Genomic DNA, 14,343 nt, shown 5'->3' with positions numbered 1-14,343 from the left:
GAGTGAACCTCGAGCCAGCTATCTAAAAACCCAGCTTCCACCAGGGATCGAACTCAGGTTGTGAGCAGAGCTTAGGACTAAAGTACTGCAGCTTTAACACTCTGCACCACAGGGCTCTTCAGATACTGAAAGAGCCCAGTCTTAATTTATGCACTCCTCAAAATACATCCACTGGTGGCCCACCAATGGTGACTGCTATTCTGTGTTCCATATAGTTTCGGAGTCTCTCTGTTAAGTACCCAGATCTATTTGTTAAGAAGACTGTATCTCTCATCATTCATTGTAGAGATGCAAAAAACATTATTAAAGCTGAGATGTTTATATTGGAGGGAATACAGTATTAATGATATTAGATATCGAATCTTATATACTAATTAACACACTAATGGCTCCTGGGAGTGAGCCCCATTGAAAAGATCAATGCAGATAAAGAGGCATTTGTCTTTCTTTTATTATGTGAGACTTCAACACTTGGAGGTCCATCTAAGACGCAATATAAAACTCTCTGACTTATGAGGCTGCCTATGTAACCCCTAGCTAGTAACAGAATGGGTGAGGAAGGGATGGAGCCTCTAGATGCAGAAGGGTGCAGCCTGTGTGGAAAGCAGAGGAAGGAGTATCTTGGGTATCTTAAACCTTAATTATCGACCATTAACACCTTGTTTAAGGTAGCTATGATCAGTGTATGGAAACTGGTAAGGGAGGGAGATTTTTGTTCTAAATTGCAAATTTTAGAATTATTGTTTCAGGGCTATATAATTTAATGGGGAGTTTATTTGGGGCCCTTATCTTGGGGCTGGTGCATGGAGTGTTCAGCTGGAGACTTCTGGGCCACCAGCAAGAGAGAAGAGATGGACCGATTTTGCACTCACCTTACGCAGCTCTCACGTTTGTCTTCTCAGCACAGCTTTCTTACGATTTCCCACTATCTGCCTCAGGGCTGCAGCAAGCATCAGCATTTTCACACAGCAAACAGAAACCGCTAAAAACCAGTTTCTGTTTGCTGTGTGAAAACGCTGATCCTTGCTGCAGCCCCGGGGCAGATAGTGGGAAATCAGAAGGAAGCCCTGCTGAGAAGACAAGCATGAGAGTGGCGTAAGGTGAGTGTGAAATCGGTCATGGACTTTGGGGGTGATGAGCTGTTAAGGAGGGGACTTTGAAAGATCACTGTTCTGTCGTTACTAAGATCTATGTTTTTGTTACATGATATGATGTTAAGTAAAAAGTAAAAATGCTTTATTGCCCCCCCAGTCGGAAAGAAGAGGCAGACACAGTTGTTGGGTTTAAAACCGGGCCGCTTTATTATAATTAACAAATATAACTGGCAGGGGGAGAGAAAACAGACCAGACAAGCCCTGGGGTCAACACCTGGACCCTGCCTTGTCCAAAGGGCGAGCCACCCTGCCCCCAGCACAAACCCGCCGTAATCGGGTTGTAACTGAGCGGCCAGGCCTCCAGCCATCACCAACCGGGCTGGAACGATCCCCATGGAAAGATCCACCCAGGTGAGGCTCCCTGTGTTCTGCATCACCGTACTGAGCCGTTTAGCCCATCTACGGTTCCTGCAGACCACCGCACCAAAGGTGCTAGGCCATAGGTGCTCCCCTGGAAAAACCCTGTGGCCAAACCTAATCCAGCCAGCGACCAAACTAGAACTCAACAAAACCTAACCTACTAGGCAGTACAAGGTAGGCGAAAAACACCCCAGCATGGGCCAATTGTGCGGGAGTGAAAAAATTCCTACCTGGCCCCAAAAAGGCGACCGGTATACACCTATACTGCCAATGGGAAGGGTGGGCGGGCAGAGAGCCGAATCCAACTGCGTGCTAGGCGGGAGCCGGGGCTTATATAGCCCCGCCTCCACGCCCAGCGAAACACCCGTATGTCGGGTGATGCTTCTGCCCCTCCCTCCTTCCGGAGGAGCAAAGACGGCCCCCAGCCTATGGCCTGCAAGCAGGCTCGGCTGGGAAGGGGCCGAACCTTGCCCCCCCAGTCGGAAAGAAGAGGCAGACACAGTTGTTGGGTTTAAAACCGGGCCGCTTTATTATAATTAACAAATATAACTGGCAGGGGGAGAGAAAACAGACCAGACAAGCCCTGGGGTCAACACCTGGACCCCGCCTTGTCCAAAGGGCGAGCCACCCTGCCCCCAGCACAAACCCGCCGTAATCGGGTTGTAACTGAGCGGCCAGGCCTCCAGCCATCAGCAACCGGGCTGGAACGATCCCCATGGAAAGATCCACCCAGGTGAGGCTCCCTGTGTTCTGCATCACCGTACTGAGCCGTTTAGCCCATCTACGGTTCCTGCAGACCACCGCACCAAAGGTGCTAGGCCATAGGTGCTCCCCTGGAAAAACCCTGTGGCCAAACCTAATCCAGCCACCGCCAATGCCAAGCCTCTGCTTAGGCATTAGCGCCCCACCGGGTGGCCCAGAGCCAACCGCACCCCCTGCCGAATTTCGTCTAAAAAGGCCCGGTTGCCCAAATTAGATAAATGAACACCGTCCGGCCGATACAGGTCGACGTGATCGACCTGTATGGCCGGATGAGGGAGGTATATTCCCAGTCCCCCCTCCATGGCCTTCTGAATGGCCCTATTGGCCTTGCGTCTGGCCCGCTCGATTCCACCCGGCGAAATGGCGTACCTCCACACCCTGCGCGGCAAAATTGCCGACCATACCAATATGACCCCAGGCCACCTGCGACGAATTTCGCGGAGGTCAGCCAACGCCTGCTGGGAAAGAGCCTTCCCCCGCAGCAGCCCCAAGTCGTTCCCTCCCAAGTGAACGACCAGAATGTGTGGAGGTAATGCCTGCCGCTCCCTGAACAAGAGTGGCATGATGCCGGGCCAGCGCAGACCCCGACGACCCAGCCATTCGACCGTGGCCCATTCACTGAGACCCAGCTGGGTGCCCACAGGAGACCGCCTGGAGAAATGGGCAGCCCAAAAAACCATGCTGTGCCCGCAGATGAGAACCCGCCGTCTCTCACCCCGAGCCACAGCACCTGAAAAAACAAACAACAGTCAGCAACGTGCCCAACAATTAACCAACCCCCCCACCTACCGGCTAGGTGACCAGGGGGCGTACATAAGACTTATAAGCCGCCGAGCGCCATCGGCCGATATGCTGAATGGCAGAGGGCGTATAGCCCATAGCAGCAGCTGTAGAAGCCGCCCCAATCCGAAAGGAATGCGTCCCAAATTTGACGCCAGTAAGACCCAATCGAACCAGGGCCTTGCTTGTGACCGACCAAAACTGATATTTGGTAAGAGGAGAACCGTCGTCATGCCTAAGAAAAGGACCTTGGGCCTCGCCCCTGAGCTGGGCGTAACGGCGAACGGCCCTGACCGGACATAATTCCTGCGAAGCACACATGCCGATCTTGATGACGGTTCCCCTCTGCCTCTGATCAGTCTTGGACCTGCGAATCGTCAGAACCAGCTGACTATTGGTGATTTTTACATCTCCGGATTGGAGCGCCCTCCCAGAAGTGTCGGCCTTTGACTGCACTACTAGCTCGCTTACGCGCAGGGCCCCAAAGAAGGCCAACAGCGAGGCAGCGTGGAATAACGCCGCCTCAAATGGGGAAGAGCAGACCCTAGACCAACCCCCGAACAATCCGCGGAGGACTGACAGGGATATGGGCTGTCTGTCATCTACCTGCCGTACCCGCTCACGAGCCCAGCCCTCTAGCATCTTCTTAACCCTAAAGTCTCCGGTGGGCTCCGTGAGGCCGCGGGCCTTGCTTTCAAAGGCCAACGCTGCCAATTGACCCCTTATAGTTTTTAGCCCCAGGCCTCTTTCCCTCTGGTGCACGCAAAATTGCATGATGTGCTCCACAGGGATCGGCCAGGAATCCGGGAGTGCAACAGCCCCCCTAAACTCACCAAACTGAGCGGTCGCTCTGGCATATGCCCTCCTTGTACTAGGTGCTAGCGCCAACTGAATGGCCCTACCGGCTTCCTGTTCCCAAGCCTCTAGAGCTCCACGGGCATTTCCGCCGGACATGAATCTGCCTCTGGGGCCAACTGCCGGAAACGCTCCATCTGTTGGCGAGACAGAGCATCCGCCACACCATTGCATACCCCCGGTACGTGCCTAGCCAGGAATAAAACATTCAACCGGAGGCAACGCAGGGTAAAAAACCTAACCAGATTCATGACCGCCGCCGATTTTGAAGTTAAGGAATTGATAACATGTACTACGGCCATGTTATCGCACCAAAACAGGACTGAATGGTTGGCAAGCTGCTCCCCCCACAGGCAAACAGCCACCAAGATGGGGAAAAATTCCAGAAACGTGAGATCTCTACAGAGCCCGCTATCCAACCAATCAGCTGGCCATTGCTCGGCACACCAATGGCCCCTAAAATATACCCCAAAACCGCTAGCGCCGGAAGCATCCGAGGAAATCTGAAGCTCCGCCTCAATCTTCAGGTCCTCCCTCCAAAAGGAAACTCCATTGAAGGACTCAAGGAACTCCTCCCACACCTCCAAGTCCGCTCTCATTCCAGCATTAACACGGACCCTATGGTGGGGGAGGCGCAGCCGGCCCATGGCGTCGCAAAAGCGTCGCAAAAAGGCCCTACCTGGGGCCACCACTTTGCAGGCAAAGTTAAGGTGGCCCACCACCTGCTGTAATTCTAAAAGGGAAACTTTATGCTGCCCCTTCAAGGCGGCCAACCGACTCCTAAGGTCAAAGACCTTATTCTCCGGTAAACGGAATGTCTGCTGGATAGTATCCAGCTCGATGCCTAAAAAAGTAAGGACCGTGCTGGGGCCCTCGGTCTTTTCGTGTGCCAGTGGCACACCAAGCTCGAGGGCTAACTCCTGAAAGGAGCGTAACAACCTGCCGCATTGACCAGATCCTGCTGGGCCTACCAAAAGGTAGTCATCAAGGTAATGTGCAGTGTCGTTAACCCCCGTTCTAACCCTGAGCGCCCATTCCAAAAAGGAACTGAATCGCTCGAACGCTGCACACGAAATGGAGCATCCCATTGGCAAAGCCCGGTCCATGTAGAATTTCCCTTCAAAGGAAAAACCCAATAACTCAAAATCATCAGGGTGGACAGGCAAGAGTCGAAATGCAGACTTAATGTCGCATTTCGCCAACTCCGCCCCCACCCCGCATCCGCGAACTACTTTGACCGCCTGGTCAAAGGAAGTATAACGCACGGAGCAAAGTTCCTCCGGGATAGCATCGTTCACCGAAGCTCCCCTGGGATAAGACAAATGATGTATAATCCTATACTCACCAGCTGCCTTCTTGGGTACCACCCCCAGCGGGGACACCCTCAATGTTGGCACAGGCGGTACATCAAAGGGTCCTAGGACCCTGCCTTCCTGGCATTCTTTAGCTATTTTTTCCCGAACAACATGTTCGAGTCCAACCACCGATTTAAGGTTGGGAGCTACAAAGGGGGCCCTACGCCCCCTGTACGGAATCCAAAACCCCAGCGTGAAACCATCCTGCAAATAGCTAGCATCAGCCCTGCATGGATATGCGGCCAGTAGCCTATTGAGAGCCGGCAGGCGGATGGGGCTGGGCCCCTTTTCCAGGTGGCTGTGAACCGCCGCCGCCGCTTCCGGGACGCTTACCGCCCGTTCCAGGCTTAGATCTACTGCAGGCCGACAATGCGTGGGGCCCGCTGCACAGGGGACATTCGTGACGGAATTTACAGGGCTTCCTGGGACAGGCCCCCTTGGAAGCGAACTCCCAGCACAACAACCGGGTTTGAACCGGCTGGCCCGCGGGAACGCGGGCCGCTGGGGTGGACTGCTGTTGCTGAGATCTCTGCACCAGGTGGCCGCTGTCGGACCTATCTCCAGCGTTTGGTTTTGCCGGAGCCATCAGCTGCAACCACAGCTGCTGGTTTATTTGGTCCCACGGCATTCCCGGATTGACGGCAGCCCGCATCCGGAAGGCTTCGTCGTACTGCAGCCAGGCTGCACCGACGAAGTCCGTATAAGCCCTATAGATTATGTCTACATATTGAAAGAGGGCGGCCGCCCTAGCCGGCTGCGCTCTTGCAATAACCCCGGCATAAATCAGAAAGCCGGGCAACCAATTTGCCCAGGACCTGTCAATCTTCCTACGCTTTAGCTTTTCCTTGTCCCTGTCGTCAAGCTCGTCCTTACTTTTCTTTTCGAACTCTCTAAACAGGAGACCAAAAACGTCCACGTACTCCCCGCGGAGGATTCTCTCCCGCGTGGTCGACGTCAGATGATCCCCCAACGGCAAGGAGGTGTCGCCGTAAGGAAAAGCGTGAAAGGGGATGCTGGCATAGGGGTTCGGGGGGTAGAACCACCCTCCCCCTTGAGTCGCAGGCCATGTTCCCAGCAACTGTGCCCCCTGCTGACCACCCCAAGGCAAAAAGCCAGGTGTGGGCAGCGAGGGTGGGGCCGCGGGCGGCACCCCAGCACCCCCCTGTTGACTAATAGGGGCAGGAACTGCGTTGGACAGCAAACCGGGGGTATGAAAACCCCAAGCCCATGGCTGAGCGGGGCCCACCTGCTCACTAGCACCTAACCACCCAGGCCCCCACCCCAACCCACTCGGACCCGGCAAATGAGGGGTCGGCTGGGCGGGGCCCCAAGGCCAACCCGGAACTGGCAGAGTAATGGGCTTACCACCATCACCAAGAGAGACGCCCGAGCCTCCAGGAGGCAGCGGCACACCGCTTCCAGATGCCCCTTCACCCGATGGCACGCCTGATGGGCCTTCACCTGGGTCCTCCTCCTGGTCAGGTTCCAGCGGCACTTCGGGCTCCGACTGCCCACCCTGTAAAGCAGACAGCCTTGCAAGTAATTCAGTTTCAAAAGTCAGCCGCGCCGACCTGCCGGTGGCACGGCGACGGCCCTCCCAGATGGGTGCACCCCTGGCGACACGGTCCTGTTCAAGGGCCTCCAACTGATTGATGATGGCAAGACGAACCCGCTCACTCTGGCCCTGATCTTCAACTGGGGCACCTTGTTGACCCCGCCCACGGGGTGGGCGAGCGGGCTGCTTGCCCTTGGACTTACCCTGTCCCTTTTTAGGAGCCATACCACACGGGTGACCAGCAATGAAACAAGGCTGAAGCTAACCAGCCAATCAGAGGCCCCTTCCACACAACCCCCTCCCCACAGTAGGAGGAAATGCAGCCTCTACAAATGGGGTAGCCCAACTACCAAACCCCAGCACCAGACAGGCACTAAAACTTTGAATAGCTATGGCAGGAATAACCAGTGGTCTTCTGCACACAAGGCAACCTTTTCCACTGCCCCTTAGACCTTACAACCCACGGGTAATGAAAGGATGACAAGAGGGGAAGGCTCCTGAAGGCGCAAGCCCCGGGCCCCGGGTCCTCCGTTAAAGGGAGCCAGGGGGGGGGGTTAAAACAACAGGCAAGCAGGCCCACCCCCAAAGGAAAAACCCCCCGGGAAAGGGGACCGCCAAATGCGCGGCCAACAGCCCCGGCCCCTTTAACAGGGGCCGCTTCGCGCCGCCTTCCTGGCCACCCCCAAACTTCGGGAAAAATACAGGCCGCTCGCGTGCTACTCAGCCGCCGCAAGCGCGTCTCGCCGGCAACGCCTCCCCGCCAAACAGCTGATCACTGAGGCTCCACTCCGATCGCCGCCGCAAGCGCGCCTCGCCGCCCAAGACCCCCCGAACAGCTGATTGCTGTAGAAGCTCGCTGCGCCGCTCCAGCCAGCCGCCGCAAGCGCGTGAGCTCCCCCAACGCTGCCCAGGCCTAGCCCTGCAGCAGCACAAGCAACGTGGCTCTCCCACAGAGAGCCGAATCCAACTGCGTGCTAGGCGGGAGCCGGGGCTTATATAGCCCCGCCTCCACGCCCAGCGAAACACCCGTATGTCGGGTGATGCTTCTGCCCCTCCCTCCTTCCGGAGGAGCAAAGACGGCCCCCAGCCTATGGCCTGCAAGCAGGCTCGGCTGGGAAGGGGCCGAACCTTGTCTTTGAATTCTTGCAAAATTCGATTGCAAGTTCTTTCCCACAAATTGAGGTTACACCTCCAACTAACAACTATCACTGATTGCTTAAAACTCACCAGGCTTGTGTTTATTGTTACTATTGTCAGGGAGGGAATCTTACCTTGCTTCTTTCCTCCCTGCTGACCGAACAACCTTGCCTGTTTTCTATCAAGTACAAGCAAAGCATTTGGCTCTCTCCCCTGCAAGATAGTCATGATCATGATGTCTGTTGCACAGGGTGTGTGTGTGTGTGTGTGTGTAGGATGAGCCTCTGCCTATATCCCCTTTGCTGATGTGCCTGCTTACAGGTACAAGCAGTATGTTTGCCTTTTGCGTCTATGAACTAAAGCTGTGTATTAGTAATGGTGTTCCTGCCTGGCTCATTGGAGCCTTTAGGACTGAGTTTGGGGACTCAGGAACAATGGACAGTAGAATCCAAATCCTTACTGCCCTACTCCAATCATAGGCCCCCTGCTGGTTTGAATGATCCAATGGCGTCCTTGCGTGGGAACCTTGACGCGTATATAGTTGGCCCTGTGGGCCAGTTCTGCAGTCTCAGAGTGCAGCCCTTTTGCCATGCTGTACCGGAATAAAGAGCTACTGTATGATCACTACCACCTTATCTCTTCTTTGTGTTGAACCCACTATATTATACCTTTCCTCTGCAGAGCAGAAATGCCACATATATAGCTTGTCTCTGATTCTGTTCTCCCTCCCATGTGTAGTTCAGACTGAGTGCCAGTAGGTACAAGCAAATCATTTACCTCCATGCTTAGCAGGTTCAGTCTGAGATAATGGAATGGCTCAAACAGCTTCCATGTTATACAGAACCCAGGAAGTCTTCCCAAAGTTACTGAGATAGTACAATGTTTGGCAAAATGAATGTGCACACAAATAACAGTTGGGATGATCCTGTTCAGTTACACAGTTGACTGACATCCTGTCCACCACATATCTGATGAGTTACTGTTCTTCGTGCTCATCCCACTGCCCACATAACTGAAATCAGCCAGGCACTAGAATAACAGGATGAAAGGCTTAGAACTGTTGCCCAGTGCTGTTACTTATTTCAACTGGTTTAGTTACATCAGCTCTATTAAAGAACATGTTGTCATTATGGTTGGACCTTGATTAGTTATTACCCAACTGCACACCATATTTATTCTCAACTCAGACAAATGCATGAGTCATTTTACCTCTTTCTTTTGTTGTTTCATCTAGTTTTGTTGTTTCATTTCTAGTTTCTAGTTTTGTTGTTTCATCTAGTATTATGAGGAAAACGATAGAGGAAAATGATAGTATGAGAATGCCATGCCAGAATAGCTGGAAGTGGAAATTGAATAAGAAATCGTATATGATCCTAGAAATCATAGCACAGCTGTTGCTCTACACCAGGGGTGTCAAACATGTGACCCTTGGGATGGATCAGGCCCCCAGAGGGCTCCTATCAGGCCCACAAGCAACTCACTATCTCATTTGCTTCCTTCTCCCTTTCTTGCTTCCTTCTTGCTTTGCCAGGCTTGCTCAGTCGCACAGAAGCTACAGAGCAAAGTCTCTATTTTCTCTATTGGCTGAGCAGCACATGAAGCAACTAATGTTCAAAAGCTCGCAAGGCCCAACCATTTCATGTTTTTCTCTGGGTCTTAGGCTCAAAGCAGTGACCATGAGATTTCTGTAATGAATGTCAATAAATCAAAAGTAGGCTTGCAACTTACATATACACACCTGAACAGCATACTCAGGATTGCTACAGCACAGACACTGTCTCTAGATTTTGATGCAATAATTCAGAGCAGGAGGTGTCAGTTAGCAGAGACTGTTAAGTAAACAAAATATTGCAAGAGTGATAATTTTTTAAGCATGTTTTAAGTTTTAAAAAAAAATTTAATTGCATTTGTCTATGTCCTTTATAAAGTTTATACCTCCGTTTCCTGGCATTACATTTTATGACACATGTGGCCTGGTCCAACATGGTCTCATTTATGTCAGATCCATTCCTCATAACAAATTTATTTATTTACATTAGACTTTTATCCCGCCCTCTCTGCAAGCGGACTTAGGGTGGCTTACAACAGTGCTCTCTGGGGGATATATGGGGAAAGGTGGTCCCGCAGATAAACAGGTCTCTGACCATAAAGGGCTTTAAAGGTCAATACCAACACCTTGAGATGGATTCGGAACACAATAGGTAGCCAGTGCAGCTCTTTCAGCACTGGCTGAATGTGCTCCCATCGAGGGAGCCTCATTAACAGCCGTGCCGCAGCGTTCTGCACTAACTGTAGTTTCCGAGTCAGCGTCAAGGGTAGCCCCATGTAGAGAGCATTACAGTGATCTATTCTTGAGGTGACCATAGCATGGATCACCATTGCTAAGTTATTGTGCTCCAGAAAAGGAGCCAGCTGCCGCAGCTGCTGAAGATGAAAAAAGGCAGATCTAATAGTGGCTGCTACCTGGGCCTCCATTGTAAGGGAGGACTCAAGGAGCACGCCCAAGCTCTTGACCATAGGGGCCTGTATCAATGGCACCCTGTCTAGAGCTGGCAGCTGGACACCTCCCCTTGGACCACCCCGGCTTAGATAGAGAACCTCCGTCTTCATCGGATTCAATTTCAGCCAACTCAGCCTGAGCCAGGATGCTACGGCTTGAAGAGCCGGGTCCAGATTTTCTGGGGTACAGTCGGACTGGCCACCCATCAATAGATGGAGCTGGGTGTCGTCTGCGTATTGGTGACAACCCAGTCTATACCTCCTGACAATCTGGGCAAGGGGGTGCATATAGATGTTAAATAACATCGGGGACAGAACCGCACCCTGAGGCACACCATATGTGAGTGAGTGCCTCTGGGATGACTCCTCCCCTATCACTACCCTTTGTCCCCGATCTTGGAGAAAGGAGGTCAGCCACTGTAAGGCAGACCCCTGAATCCCCACGTCGGCAAGGCGGCCAGTCAGTAGCTGATGATCAACCGTATCAAAAGCGGCTGACAGGTCCAATAATAGCAGCACTGCTGAGCCGCCCAGATCGGCTGTCGCAGGAGGTCATCCATGAGAGCGACCAGAACTGTCTCTGTCCCGTGACAGAGTTTGACACCCCTGCTCTACACTGTAAAGTACAGCTATTCTGATAATTACTTGATTCACTTAAATATGTCTGATTAAACGAAAGCTCAAGACATCCCTGAATATACCTGAATAGTGTACACTATTGGTACATGCCCAAATTTGTGAGCTGACATTCCATTGGAAAAGTTATCATCCACAAAAAGTAGGGCTGCCCCCATTAAAGAAATCTTAATCAATTAAGTGGGTGAGTCTGTCAGTTAGTTAGCAAACTTACTGTATGTGCATTGCATTCATTTGCATAAATGTACATAATTATTGAGAAAGAACATACCGTCAGGTTGACTAGTCCAGAAATTTAGAGCTGCTTAGTCCAAAGGAAATCAGCAGAATTTTTGCAATACAGCCTAATTAAAAATGCCCAGTGTGACATTTTGTCAACAGGACTGGTAAATATCATTTTTCCTTAACCAGCCAATTGATTCAGGAGGGAAAGTTAAGACATGCAGTGGTGCTACCATTCAAGAGAGTTCTCTGAGCCACTGTTTATCTATCTATCTATCTATCTATCTATCTATCTATCTATCTATCTATCTATCTATCTATCTATCTATCTATCTATCTATCTATCTATCATCTATCTGTCCACATCATCATCAGCTCTCTCTCTCTTTATTTTTATATCCTTTCCTCCCTGATTGGTGAATCCAAGTGACATCATTCCCCCCTCCTCCACTTTGTCCTCACAAATGAGGGTAGCTTAGGCTAAGAGAATAAGAGCCCCATAGTGCAGAGTGGTAAGCTGCAGTACTGCAGTCCAAGCTCTGCTCACAACCTGAGTTTGATCCTGATGGAAGCTGGGTTCGGGTAGCTGGCTCAAGGTTGACTCAGCCTTCCACCCTTCCAAGGTAGGTAAAATGAGTACCAGCTTGCTGGGGGTAAAGTATAGATGACTGGGGAATGCAATGGCAAACCATCCCGTAAAAAGTCTGCCATGAAAATTTTGTGAAAGCAGCGTCACCCCAGAGTCAGAAACGACTGGTGCTTGCACAGGGGACTGCCTTTATCTTTTTGGGCTAAGAGATTGTTGTGATGGGCAGCAGAGTGATCCCACAGCAGAGCAGGGGATTCAAACCCAGTTGCCCCAGGTCCTAGTTCAAAACCAACCAGCATTTAACATCTCCCTGTTTGGTTGCCAATTGTGTGCAGGGTTGGGAGCAGTGGCTTGTGGCAGTTTAGATGGGGGGGAAGAGAAACTATCAGATCTGAGATGACCCTTCAAAAATAGCCCCTGAGTAATCAGAGAGTACTCCTTTATGTAATAATTTGGAAGATAGTTAATTGGTTAATGCTTGCAGCCCTAATAAGAAAAAAACGTATTTTCAATACTATATCAGAAATATCGTAAGACTGTTATCTTTTGATTCCAGAGGCTGTTCCTTTTGCTGGAAAACCTTTAAAATGTTTACTGCTGTTCTTTAGAATCTTAGCTAGAGAACTTTTTCCCGGTTCCAGAAATCTCATCAGGGAAATTTACCTTCTGCATTAATTCCTGATTCTAGTCAAGGAACAGTTATAATTTAAAAATTTCATAGTATTTGTGATATGAAAGGGCAAGCAGGGAATCCGTAAGGACTTACACTTAATTGAGGCTTTCTCGCATACTATCATTTCGTTTCATCTTCCTCACAGCTCTTGCAGCTTCTCCCCTCCCTCCTTTCTCCCCTTTTGTTCCATTTCTTTCCTCCCTCTTACTACTATAGCTTCACCCACATGTCTTTCTTGCCTGTTGACTCCTCCTTTTCCCTTCAACTCACCTTCAGTTCTTGAAGTGAAACTATGACATTTTTAATTATCTAGGAAGCCTGAGGTACCTAGGCAATCCAAAATGTCTGCCAAGATACTGTGAGGTAATCTTGTGAGAGCTCACCTTTTAAAAATTTTTAAAATTTTCTCCCATCCTCTCCTTTTAAAAGAAGTCAGATTTTTTTCTACAAACCCAGAACTGCAGAACAGACCCATGACTTTAAACGCAAGTGAAGCAAATGGATGTGTCATACAGATTATAACAGGAGAGAGTATACATCAAAAGATCTCTACCAATGTTCCCTCTAAGCTGCAGAGTTTTGTGAGCAAAAATTCTACTTTGTGAGCTACTGGCTTTAAAGCTGTGAGCTCCTGGCATTAAAGTTGTGAACTACTGCATAAATTATCGTGCTCTGGGGTCATCCTTCCTGAGCTAAGACAAAAATGTGTGAGCTGGAGGCTAAAAATCTATGTGCTAGCTCACACTTACTCAGCTTAGAGGGAACATTGATCTCAACCTGCCTGTCACTTTTCCTCACATAACCCTTGTCCGGGAAAAAGTTGCTGTTTTCCTGTTAGTTGAGCTTAGTGCTTGTTGACGTAATTGAAAGGTAGAAAGTGGGCAAAAATTTGAGATGCAGACTGGGGTAATGATGCCAGCCTCCAGGTGGGACCTGGGGATCCCCAGAGTTACAGCTCATCTCCAAACTGCAAAGATCTGTTCCCTTGAAGAAAATGGAGGCTTTGGAGGGCAGACTCTATAGCACTGTACTCAATTGAGGTCATTGTCCTCTCCAGGCTCATCCCCAAATCTCCAGGAGTTTCTCAAACTGGATCTGGCAACCCAACCCCCCCATCCCCCACTGATAGCCAAAGGGAACCTGGCAACCCTAGACTTGGGGCAAGTTTCAGCAATCTCTTTTCCAACTAAAATTGCATTGTATTGTGCACCCCCCTTCCCCTTTACATTATTGGAGCAGACTTACACAGTTAAAGATATAGGGCTGCTACCATTACAAGAAGCTTAGCCCTGAAAGGGCAGGGGTGGGTGCGTGGGTTTCAACACGAACTTTTTTACTCAGCACCAAACATGGGTCAGTTCCAGACTTTGAGGGTCCTGGGCAGAACCCCCTTTTATCTACTCACTCATGTGTCTCACTTGAGGTTGTCAGCTCCAGGTTGGGAAATATCTGTAGCTTTTGAGAGTGGAGCCTGAGGAGGACAGGGTTTGGGGACGGGAGGGACTTCAGTGAGCTATAATGCCATAGAGTCCACCTTTCAAAGTGGCCATTTTCTCCAGGGGAACTGATCTCCATTGCTTGGAGATCAGTTGTAATTGCAGGAGATCTTCAGCTTCCAACTGGAGGTTGGCAACCATAGTCTCACTACCTGCCTGTGCATCTTTCACTTGCCCTGTTTGCAAGCTTTCCAAATGCCCATGCTCAGCACCATCTGCACTGCCTGCAGCCCTTTCCCTGATTGCACTGGGGAGAGTGTGCAGCTGGGA

The sequence above is a fragment of the Heteronotia binoei genome, chromosome 8 (genome assembly GCF_032191835.1).
Source record: "Heteronotia binoei isolate CCM8104 ecotype False Entrance Well chromosome 8, APGP_CSIRO_Hbin_v1, whole genome shotgun sequence".
NCBI lineage: Eukaryota > Metazoa > Chordata > Lepidosauria > Squamata > Gekkonidae > Heteronotia > Heteronotia binoei.
Note: the sequence above shows the minus strand (reverse complement) of the source record.